General features: G+C 43.4%; 1 long non-coding RNA gene across 1 annotated transcript in view; it reads left to right on the top strand.

Annotated features, from left to right (window-relative positions):
- The window catches only part of LOC105552225, a 35921-nt gene extending 27080 nt beyond the window's left edge, over positions 1-8841 (top strand). Inside the window, exon 4 of the long non-coding RNA XR_001007967.1 lies at positions 8775-8841. This is a non-coding gene — a long non-coding RNA (uncharacterized LOC105552225). The remainder of the gene's footprint in view (positions 1-8774) is intronic.
- The last annotated feature ends 3838 nt before the right edge of the window (positions 8842-12679 follow it).

Below are 12679 nucleotides of genomic sequence, written 5' to 3'. Positions count from 1 at the left end.
ATTCCATGAGAAAACTATCTTGGTTTCTTAAACATGAGACTCTGTCTCAAAAAAAAAAAAAAAAAAAACATATGCAGCAGGGGAAACAGGGAAACTGCTCTTGGGTTAAAGAGAGTAGATCCAATTACCAAATATAATAAGAGGATCTTATTTAGATCCCAGTTTAAATAACCAACACTAAAAAGCCATTTTGAGACAATCAAGATGTCAGAAGGTACCAGGAATTACTGTTACTTTTCATGCAATCATTGTGTTTTTTTTTAAATGTTTTGTTTTCATGAATTTCTGCTGAATTATATGGTGATGACATTACGTGCTTTCTGAGATTTGCTCTAAAATACCTCAACAGAGAACACATGATGGACAAATGAAGCAAGTATAGCACAATCATGCTAAGTCTAGAATCTGGGTGTTGGGTAGATGGAAACTTATTATACTATTACTCTTATTATGCATATTACTCTATGCATAATGTAACAATTGATATCATTGATTACATTTGTGATTATTATATTCATATAACTAATATGATATAATATTAAAATGTAATTAATATTAGGGCTATTCTTTCCTCTTTTACGCATATTTTATACTTTGTCTTTAAAATTAAAAGTTTAAATGTTGAATAAGGTAGGGCCAAGAATGTTTTAAGCTCTCCCTCTGTTTTTCAGTGAATCCACTGGTCAATCCTGCTTCAGTTAATCAAAGAGCCAGGATTCTTTCAAGATAGCTAAAAGAGATTTTGAATGCTACCACTACAAAGAAATGATAATGTTTAAAGTGTGCATATGGTAATTACCCTGATTTGATGTATACAATTACACATGCATTGAAACATCACACTGTACCCCATAAATATGTTATTATTGTGTCAATTATAAATTTTTTTAAATTAATTTTTTCAATAACAGCAAGGATTCTACCAGTTAGTCAGACTGTAATGTTTCTATTTTATTACCTGCTGAAAGCAATGGAAACCACTTTTCCTTCATTTTCTTCTTGTTACAATTACAGTTAGAATGTGGTGTTTGCTATCCATTTTCATTCAGGTCTTTCTGGGTTTTAGCTGGTGGGCATTCATATTAGCTTCTGTCACCCAACTTGGCCTTTATAAAACCCAGCCAAGATACTGGAAATGAGCTGAGCTCCCTGGGCCATCCCACCATGTCTTTACCTGTCCACCAATCTCTTCGTTGTGGGTTCTTAGGGTCTGATTGTCTTTATTTAATTTATTAAAGCCTTCCTTCCATCAACAGCTCTTCCCTCTGACATCTCTGGCCATAGGCTCCCATTCTGTATTCTGTGAAAGATGGTTTCCTGACAGCTAATGTCCTTGACCAACATGTCCAGCTTTTTTCTCTCTCCAGTGTGTCACATCTCCTGGTCTGACAAATGTCACTTGCCTCCTACCAGATCTGTTTCTTTGGAGCCCATCCATTCTATTTGTCAGTCCTACCCCATTCCATCTTGGTCATATAGGAAAGATGATATTTGTCTGGGTGTTTTTTTGTTTGTTGGTTAGTTTGGATTTTTTTTGAGACAGTCTCACTTTGTCACCCAGGCTGGAGTGCAATGGCACAATCTCGACTCACTGCAAGGGTCAAGGAATTTTCACGTCTCAGCCTCCTGAGCAGCTGGAATTACAGATGCCCGCCACCACGCCCGGCAGTTTTTGTATTTTTAGTAGAGACAGGGTTTTGCCATGTTGGCCAGGCTGGTTTTTAACTCGTGACCACAAGTGATCCGCCTCCTTGGTTTCCCAAAGTGCTGGGATTACAGGCGTGAGCCACCGTGCTGGGCCATTGTCTAGGTGTTTCTAAATCTGCAAGGTTTTATTATTTTCCATACTCTGTGCATTTGTATAAAATCATCAGAAGCCAGAAATGTTTTTTCAATCATTTGGCTTTTTTTTCTTTTTTCTGGAAGCACACGTAACTCCTCTCTTTTTAGTCTTCTAAATCACCTAGCAGCGTTCCTGATATATAGCAGATACTGCATAAATATTTTTGCAGTGAAAATATTATACATACCCACCATTCTGTAGCATCCAGGATTAGAAATATTTTCCTTTTCTCCCCAGTAAGTGCTGATTTAAAGCTATTAGAATACAGTTGGGCAAATCTTCCACCAAATACAGTCTTCCAAGTCTATCGAGATGCATTTTATTCTTTAGCAGGATCTTGCCTACCCCCACCCCATCTCCAGTAAAAACTACCATTAGCTGTGTGACCGTAATCAAGTTACTTAACTTCTCTGTGCCTTTGTTGAGGAACTGTAAAAGAATAATTATGTCTACCTCATAGAAAATCAAACAAGCTGATGAACACGAAGCACTTAAAACAGTGCCTGACAAATAGTAAGTATCCAGCAGATGTTAGCACATTATCACTGGAATCACTAAGCTGTTACTGCCTTGACTCTGGTTGTTTTCATCTTTGACTGACATTGCATTTTTTTTTAATAGCAAAGAGGTGTTAAGGTAATGAGGACAAAAAAATCCAAATCCTGAATATGAAAGCAACATTAGCAGAATTCCGGGACATGTGCCAACAGACCAGCAGGCAGCACCAGCATTTTATTCCTATTAAAAGACTTGTTCATCTACAAAGTGATGCCTGCAAGCAGCCTCTGGAAGCAGCTGCGGGTGAGTCCTCTGCATTTAAAGGTTATTTGCTGACTGGGACAATCTGCCCACTCAATAGTTAGGGAAAGGAATAAAGAGAAGACTTGTAAGACCAGAAGAACCTTCAACTGGTCTAAAATGAAAAATTAAAGCACCCCTTTTCCTGAATGTTATTTTCCAAGATAGGAAGGATGGACTGAAGATGTTGTTATGCCAAAAACCCAGTGCCAAGGACGAAAAGTTCCGATGCGCACGTTAAGAGAAATGTGTAGGAAGGTGAGCCTTCCAGAAATGTGGCTAAAAATACTCAGGACCAGACTCAGAACTCAGACAGAACTTAGAGGGCATCTCATTTATTTCCACTACTTTACAAGTGAGGAAACCGTCCCGGTGAGATTAGCACTGTACCAGACCCAGATCTCCCCTTTTCCCATTTTAAGCAGCCCTGGATGGTTCAGTTAGACCAAAGGTACACTATTCAAATCATAGTAGAAGAGGCAGATACTCTATTCATAAAGAACTAATGGGCAAAAATATCCTTTATAACTTTTGGAAGAATGAAATAGAAAAATACAAACCAACATATGGAACATAATAAAGAAAACATAGAAAGACTCCTCCCAGACATTACCCAGTGTGAATGCTGCCAGAGAAAATCATTCCTAGAATTTTCAAATGTATCCCAAATCATATAATTTCCAGCAAGTCCTTCTCTTGATTTCTCCAGGATAAACTTAGTGGACTCCAACTTACTGTCATCATTTCCAGTGTTCTTTATTGCTTCCAAAAGCCTAGCCAGAGGTTTTATTCGCTGTGGATGCCCTCTACCAAGTCTGAGAGCTAAGAAAGGCATTGAGAAGAGGTGTGGAGTAGCAGATTTAAAGATACAGTCATTATATATAAGCTATTTATTTCAAAGGGGCTTAAACATTTGATGGATAAGAGGATGGATGGGTGAGTGGGTCAGTGTGTTTAAAGTTTTTTGAGACGTCCTATAGCATACTGATTAAGAGTACAGTTTCTCAAGTCAGAATGCCTGAGCTTAAATCCCAGCTCCATAATTTTCTGGTTATGTGAACTTGGGTGTGGTACTTAATCTCTACATATCCCAGTTTCTTTTTTCTTTTTCTTTTTTTTTTTTTTTTTTGAGACGGAGTCTTGCTCTGTCGCCAGGCTGGAGTTCAGTGGTGCAATATCAGCTCACTGCAACCCACACCTCCCGGCTTCAAGCGATTTTCATGCCTCAGCCTCCCAAGTAGCTGGAATTACAAGCATGCACCACCACACTCAGCTAATTTTTGTATTTTTAGTAGAGACAGGGTTTCACCATGTTGGCCAGGATGGTCTCGAACTCCTGACCTCGTGATCTACCTGCCTCGGCCTCCCAAAGTGCTGGGATTACAGGCGTGAGCCACCGTGCCTGGCCTATCTCAGTTTCTTCATCTGTAAAATAGGTGTGATGGGGAACTTAGCTCAAACTGTTGTGAGAATTAAACATGTTAATGCACATACAACCTGCAGAAAGTTCTCTGGCATACAGCAAAGATGTCATTAAACCTTCACTACTGCTATCCAGTGGTCACTCGTCTGGTAAACACAGTTATCTGGAAAAGTGCCAAAGTAAACCTTTTAACAAAACCTGGACACCACGTCTTGGCTGCTTACATCATAGACAAGCTTCATCTTGTTTTACAATAAATTCTAACAAGTATATCTGCTCTCCCTGTACAGAAAATTAAAGTAACAGGTAATTGTCTTCCTCCAGATGCCAGCCCCAGAAGCAGCTCCATAATTACTCATGCAAACTAATTTTGTGGAACACCTACTGTCTCCATAGCACAGTGAGAAGACCAGATATTTTCCGTACTCCAGGAGGTCACAATCTGGTAGGGAAAACGAGTTATACACAAATGCATAGGTGACACCACAAGAGTTAAAGTAGCAAGTGCAAGAGAAACAGCAGATTGGGTGTGATCCATGTTAACCAAGCCACACAGGGGAACAAGTGTTGCTTCTGGGTGTAGGGAGACCCATGGGCCATGGTAGACAGGAAGCTACAGCTGCCAATATACAGACAGGAGGAACCTCCACCCACCCTCCAAGGTGAATACCACCAGGCCGCCAAAAAATTAAAATGATGATTTTTGGAGGAAGACATGCATACACAAACCTGTGTGTGGAAACCAGACATAAACCCACAGACCATCAGTCAGTATCACATACAAGGCTGCATGAGTCACCATCGGGTTCCTTTATGGCTGTGTCTCCTTCACGGGAGACACCGGGCCTCCAGGAGCACCAGGATTTCTTCCAGCTTTCCAAGCTGTGAGTCCCCACCCCTGCAACTCTCAGCTTCCCCTGCCCTGCCCTGGCTCTTCCTAAGACTGCAGAAGCCTACCATGAATGCACATTTCCTGAACTGTAGACTCATTCCTTTAATAACTCTTAATGTCAATTTAGCCAGCACAGCCTGTGCAGCAATTTATGACTGAGTAGGAGGCAGAACAAAGTTGGGCTAAGCAGGATGAGTAAGCTTTCCCAAGCCTCCCTTCTATTAGCTGGGTTGGCAAGGGACTTGGTGAAGGCTTTAAAACTCACATTGAAAATGACTGCTTTTTCCTGGCCATCCGCACATGGTTCAGCCATTTTATAATGATTAGCAGGTCTGCCTCACCTGCAGAAAGTTTGTAATGGTCACTTTCCTACTGGGGTGGTTGGCAATTGCTGTCCAGAGCTGGTCCCCACAGGGACATTCATGGAAGTGGCCCTGCCATCCTCAAAATTCCAGCATCTTTTCTAAAAGGCATCAGAGAACGGTCTTGCACTTAGAGTCAGAAAGACCATTTGTCATCAGCCTGGACAGTGTCTCTGACATGAGGCTGTGCTTAAAAGCTGACTTTAGTTGCATGAATGTACTGGAGAACGGCCCAGGCCTATGGCTCTGGGTTGGTCAGCATCCATGGTCTAGTCTGTCCAGGAAGGCTGCAGGACTTTCCACCTCCCTCCCTCACTGCAGGGGAAACGGTCCATTTTTAAGACATTTGCCTGAGATGATCCCTTGAACATACTGCTGGTCTCTTAAAACTTGGCCCTAAAATCACTGAAAAAAATTATAGAAATGAAGGAAATCTGTGTGGAGTGGAAGGGAAGCTGGAGGCGAAGCATTGCCATTTCTAAGTAATTTGGGTTGGAAAGATAGGAAGACATTGGAGGACGCTTTGTTTCTGGAAAACCGCTCAAATGGGCCATTTGGGTATGTAAATATCAAGCCAGGACCATAATTGGAGAAGAGGCTTTTGAGACACAGCTGTGGTTCTTGAGACTGAAGAGCTCTTTGTGCTCACAAAAAAATACTGTCTGCATGTAAAGTATACTTTCTACTCCATACATTGAGTTGCCTTTGGGGAAATTTTACTTCATTTTATATTTGAAGAATGGGTTCAGTCATTTTTATGCAGGAAAATTGCTGTTTGTTCTTGGGGTGATATGCATGCTTTGTTTAACTGGTGGCTGTCAGGGAATTGGGGATGAGGCTCAGAAGCTAAAGGAGATGCTCTTGAGGAGTGAAATGAAAACTCAGGCACCAATCGTGCAGCTTCAGAAGTCTGGAAGGGGGCCACGCTCTGCGGGTCTGGTTGGACAATTCCTGCACCCCAGGAATGGCAGCTCTGAGAGCTTCAGAGAGAGACCCCTGGTGAGGACATGGGTGTTCTCACCAGAGACGTCATCATGACGGCTGACAGGGACACTCAACAGCTTCCTGGACTGTGTCATGAACCAAAGGAGCCACAGCCTTGAGAGACAATCCCCTAGGCAAAGTCACTGGCATTATCACCAAGAACACACCAGCCAGTTCCAGAGCCGTGGATGTTGACTAGAAAGGGAGCCAGAAAGGCAGAGAAAGAACCCAAATTCTGGAATGTCAACCTGGACTCAATCACTCAGAAATAATTGGTATCATCTTTGAGGGATGTTAAGATCTTGCGGGCAAGAGGGCGGCCTAAGGTTATCATTTGTATTCCCAACCTGGTGAAACTTATGCCAGCTCTGTTGTCTTTGAAAAGGCATATCTATGCCCAGTTCTACTACTAATTGCATATGGCTTTTGTTAAACTGCCTTAGATACTTGAGTTCCGTTTTTCAGTTAGCCCCAGGTGATATTTGTCTACTTGTTCTGGACTACACTGCCTCCAGTGAAGGAAATGAACTGTAGGGGTCTATTGCCTGGGAAACATAATTCAAAAGATGACATATGATAAAACAGAATGGGACATATGAGTAAGAAACCCACGCAAATGGAGAATAAAGGTAGAAACATTGTAGGAAACTATCTCAGCTAGATTCTCCCAGACACAGACTCTGAGACAAGGATTTGAGCGTAAGTATTTTGTTTGGAAGTCACAAGCAAAAATTGCAGAGAAGTAGAAAAGTGATACAGAGAGGAAAAAGCAGCGAATAAAGTGTGCATATTAAACCAGCTGAAACAATGGGCAGCTACAGAGTAATCTCACAGGAAAACTCTTCAGAAACTGCAAATTGCATGCCTCAAAGCTATCCTGCTCGACTGATGAAGGACCTGGGGTATTCACTTCTGTCTGCCTTTGGCTGAGGGCTGCTTCCAGAGAGCTGTTAACTCCCCAGTGTTTCCAGCTTGCTGGGCAAGCAGGCAGAGCAGCTTTCTGCACTTGCAGGAAAAGTTCTCCAGTGCAAAGTAGTAGATACTGGGAGTTGAAAGTCATCCAGAATGCAATGAAATGCTAGGATCCCAGATATGTGAGCAGGGCACTAAGAGAGGCTGTCACAGTCCAGCCCTTGTACCACTCAGATCCACTTGTGCCCCTTTTTTTTTTTAAGGCAAGGTCACGGGGTCCTGCTTCAACCACCGGGTTCCCAGACCTGTGTATTCTACCTATGAGAAAAATGTATACTAGTTACTGGTTTAAACTATTTATGCCATCTTGAAGAATGGTATCCCATCCTCTCTGGGTATCATCTCCAAGTTAACAAGTAATCTGCATGTTTAAGAAGCCATCCCAACATTCTATCAGGCCAGCAACTTCTGAATGATGTAGAATACAGTAGCACCAGTGGAGGGCAAAGTCATGTGTCCATTGTCACATTCCTTCACTGTAAAGTAGGTCATTTAGTCTGAGGTGGTATAGTGTGGGATCCCATGATGACAAATCAAAAAGACTGAGAACTTTTGTAAAGTCATGCTAGCTGAAACACTGAAGGCAGGAAAGGAAACCCATACCTAGAGTTTGAAATCATCCCAGTAGGATGACTCAGCATGCCTTCCAGGATGGAAGAGTCCTAATGTAATCAACCTGCAACCAGGTAGCCAGTTGGTCTCCTAGCAGGTGATTCCATATCAAGGAATCTAGCTATTATCCTTGCTGACTGTCAGCACCAGTCTTGGCTGCTGACAGTTCAAACGGTCAGCAAGGATAGAAGCTAGATCAGCCTTGCAATGAATCCCATGTTCTTGGGCCCATGCATAGCCTCTGTCTCCACCTCCATTACTAACATGTCCACAGCCTCATTACGCAAGAGCTAGGGTGACCAAGGAAAGGGTCTGCACTGATTTCCGCTGAATGCATCGTCCTATTCCTTTGGTTGTTCTGTGCCTCCTGTGCAGAGGATGCTTCTCGTTGGCACTGATGAGAATACAAAGGTCCTCACACTCCCCTAGATGTATCACACATGTCTTATTTAGACATTTTGTTTCTGAGCTTCCAATCTTGCCTATCCTAAGCCTCTGGCTGAACAGCTAAGTCATTCAATGCTGCTTATTAATCTGAGTGTTTCCTTACCTCAGACTTCTCCCTCCACACAAAATTGATTGCCAGGCATGTTATTCTAAGCTCTGCCCACTGGGAGAATTTCCCCTACCACTGTCTTTCAGAGCCATCACTGAGCAGAGCTATAAAGTAGCAACATATCAATTGTACCAATTCATTGAGCTGACCCACCCGTGAACAAGGTCCAAGATTCACTGAGCTGACCCACTCGTGAACAAGGTCCAAGACTTTTCCTCCTTCATCAGCTGGTCTTAGGGAAGCACCAATGAGACCATAGTGCAGACACTGGTGCAAAAGAGATAGGTGTACACAGATATGGACCATTTATTCTTATAACTTGTGTTTTCCAGAGATGCCCAGGTCCCAAAGGTAGTATTTCCATGATTTGATGGGTTGCTGCTGCACCTGTCTGATTTGGTAAGTCTGAAAATACCCAAGACATGATGGAAGACTCCAGCCACCTGCTGTCGCATGGTCAGTTGTTCAGTCTATACCAAGGCCCAGTAGCAAGCCAAAAACTGCTCCTCGAGTGCTGAATAGTTCCGTGATACAGATGGCAAGGTCTTGCTCTAGAACCCTAGGATTCTGCCCTGCAGCCCTCCCAGTGATGTTTGTCAAAGACACCATAAAACATTCTGGTATGCCACAGCTACATCATAGAGCATCAGTTTGCCCCAGGCAACTGGATCACTATAATTTCACTAATCTGAGAGGCCCTTGGATTTGTGAGAGTTATTTCCTATTTTCTGATACATAGGTGTCCTAACAGGGCATCCAAAGTATTTGCCGCCTGCTCCTCCAGATTGAAATCAACATGTCCAAGATCGAAGCACCAGTAGATTTGGTGTCTGGTTAGGGTTCATCCCTCATAGACAGCACATTCTCACTGCATCCTCACCTGGTGGAAGGGGCTAGCTAGTTCTCTGGGGTCTCTTCCAGAAGGGTACTAATTTCAATCATGAAGACCTGCCCTCATGACATAATCACCTCCCAAAGGCCCCACCTCCTTATATCATCACCTTGGGGGTTAGGATTTCAATATATGGGTTTCAAGTTGGTACAAATATTCAGACAATAGCAAAAGCATAGGTCTGAGACATGATAAGGAATGTATCCTGCTGTCCATTACAAGTAAATGCAAACTGCTTCAGATCCTTCCTCTTGATAGGAATTGAAAAGCACGCATTTGCCAGATTGATAGCTACATATTAAGTGACAGAGACTGGGCTAATTTGTTCAAGTAAAGATACAATATATACACAACTATAATTTGGAGCTACCACTCGATTAAATTCACAGTAGCCCATTGTCAGGCAGATGACTTGCATGGCGATAAGGTCAAGACAACCATCCCTGCAAATCTCTGGGGCAGGGGTTGGGGCTGTGGGGGATACTAATTTCTGCCATCCCACCAAAATGAGATTTTGTTTTTGACTTATTATCTTGGCTGGAGATGCGGGAAAGGGTGAGGGCCATCTCAGAGACCTCCACGTGGCCTTTCCTATGGGTCAGAGAATCACAAGTAAAATAACCAATTTGAGGCTTCTATCTACTAATATATCTATTTACATTATATACCTAAAGACCAGCGAAATGACCACAGGTGGGTCAGTAGACTCTGGACCAGTTGTGACATGGGCTTGAACTCTATCAATCAATGGACTTCCAAATGCTTCAAATCTGATGGCCAGGGGAAGGTGGATGGGGCTATGATACACTGGATTTCCTAGTGTTGTGGGTCTGCTCCCAGGGAAAATATTTGAGAAAACCCCTCATGTACAGGAAGCATATTGGGGCATGATCTTGGAAACAACACCTATCAGGGAATTAGAGAGTAGACCTGGGCAAGGAAAGAAGTTGAACCATAAAACAATTGCAAGAGAGGCCTCAGCAGACACCACAGAAAGCTCTGAAACTGGGAGGGCCTTTCATAGATGTCACCAATTGAGGCCACATGGTCTAGCCTTTGAAACATCACCTTGACCCAAGATTAACTGTGGGCTTCACCCAGGGTAGGGGTCAGCCAGCAGCCAGCACCCCTAGCAGCTAGGAAAATAAGCCCTTCCATCCCAGAGGGGGCATCTGGGTGACCAGCACAGACTCCACTATAGTGCAGCCCTTGTACTGCTTGTATTCACTTGATTTGTATAGTAAGTTTACCCACTCTGGGAATAGCTCCTGGGAATAGCTCCTTCAGGATTCTGAATGCTAACAGGACAAACTACAGCCCCAGCTGCTACAGGTGGTCTCAGACCACAAGTGATATTCATGATTTCCTTCCTCTACCATCCATTCTACCTTTCCCTCACCCTAGACTAGCATGTCTGCTGTTCTAGTGACTTGCCTGGTGGAGTGAGCCAGAACTTCCTTCCTAAGAGATCTGAGTTCTAGTCACCATGCCTTCTCAGGCCATGGTCTCTTGCCACTGTCCTTATCCATTTACTATCAAATTGGGCAAAGTCTGCCAAATTCAGGCCCCAGAGCCCTTTCTCCTGTGGACCCCACTCAAAGCCAGAAGCTTTCCACATCCTTCAGTCAATGGGTCTGAGCATTACGCCCAAGTGCGGACTATGCTTTCTCCACACACCCAAAAGGCCAGTCAGGCATCGTGCTTCCTTTCTGCTAGTGGAAGGTACAAGAAGAAATAATTCGTTCTTTATTTTGGAGGAATATCCCGGCATGCCTCAGACCACTGGATGGACCTCAGACCACTAACATTTCATTGTCAAGGTGGCCTCTGAAACCTTACTGGGTTTATCTTTTACCCTCTGGAATGCATGTGTCTTATCAAGGCCTCCTACATACTTGCCACTTCTTGCTCGTCAGTTCAATTAACATAATTCCTCAGCATACTAGACCAATATAGTGTTTTCTAGAATGTCCAGACAGTCTGGGTCCCATGGGACTATATTATGACAGAGGGCATGAGTTAGCATAAAACCTAGAGAAAGACTGTAAATCCATACTGTTGTTTGTCACACATTAATGCAAACTGCTTCTGGTATTCTTTCCTGAAAGGGAGAGAAGACAACACATTTGCTAGACGAATGGCCATATGCCATGAGCCAGAGGCCATGTTCATCTACCATGGTAATGATACTACATCTAGCCCAGTAGCTGTAATTAGGGCTTCGACCTAGTTGAATTGGTGGGAGCCCACTCCTGGGATCCATATGGGATTGTAGGAGACAGTCAAGTGAGCAACATGTACACATGAGGGGATAATCACTTGTGCATCCTTTAGTTTTTTTTTTTTAACTAATTTATTTATGTACTTGTTTTAGAGACAGGGTCTCACTCTGCTGCCCAGGCTGGAGTACAATGATGTGATCATAGCTTGCTGCAGCCTTGAACTTCTGGACTCAAGTGATCCTCTTACCTTAGTCTCCTGAGTAGCTGGTACTACAGGTAACCTGCCACCATGCCCAGCTAATTTTTTAACTTTTTTTGTAGTTCACCATGTTGCCTAGGCTGGATTCAATCTCCTGGCCTCAAGTGATCCTCTCACCTCGGTCTCCCAACATGCTGGGATTACAGTTGTGAGCCACGAGGCCCTGCCCTTAGATCTTTAAGAGTAGCACTATCTCTACCATTCAACCCTGGATACAATATGATTTTTGTTTTACTATCTTTGGGGACAGAGTGAAGATTCAGTAGTTTCCACTGGGTCTTCCCCACTATATTAGCTTTTTCTTTGAGACGGAGTTTTGCTCTTGTCATCCAGGCTGGAGTGCAATGGCGCGATCTCAGCTCCCTGCAACCTCTGCCTCCCTGGTTCAAGCAATTCTCCTGCCTCAGCCTCCTGAGTAGCTGGCACTACAGGTGCCTGCCACCATGCTTGGCTAATTTTTGTATTTTTAGTAGAGACAAGTTTTACCATGTTGCCCGGGCTGGTCTCGAACTCCTGACCTCAGGTGATCCACCCTCCTCAGCCTCCCAAAGTGCTGGGATTACAGGCGTGAGCCACCATGCCTGGCCTATATTAGCTTTTATAGCATAGTTCTGGGCTCAAGTGTGGGAATTCTTTAAACGACCAAGTATGTGGTAGTTTACATACTACCATACTACCATGTTTGAATGTGGACACACATTCAAATATGTGTCCAGAAACCAGAGAAGTGACCACCAGGAGGGAGCTTGGGTTTGATAAGAGAGCCGTGAAACAAATCTGAGCCACTCTCCGGCCTCCATGGGTCCCCACTCTCACAGGGTGTCCACAATGATGCTTCAGTTGCAGGTACCAGTGACTCAAAAC

The sequence above is a fragment of the Mandrillus leucophaeus genome, unplaced genomic scaffold, assembly GCF_000951045.1.
Source record: "Mandrillus leucophaeus isolate KB7577 unplaced genomic scaffold, Mleu.le_1.0 Scaffold549, whole genome shotgun sequence".
Lineage (NCBI taxonomy): Eukaryota > Metazoa > Chordata > Mammalia > Primates > Cercopithecidae > Mandrillus > Mandrillus leucophaeus.
This window is presented reverse-complemented; position numbering and strand designations above follow the sequence as displayed.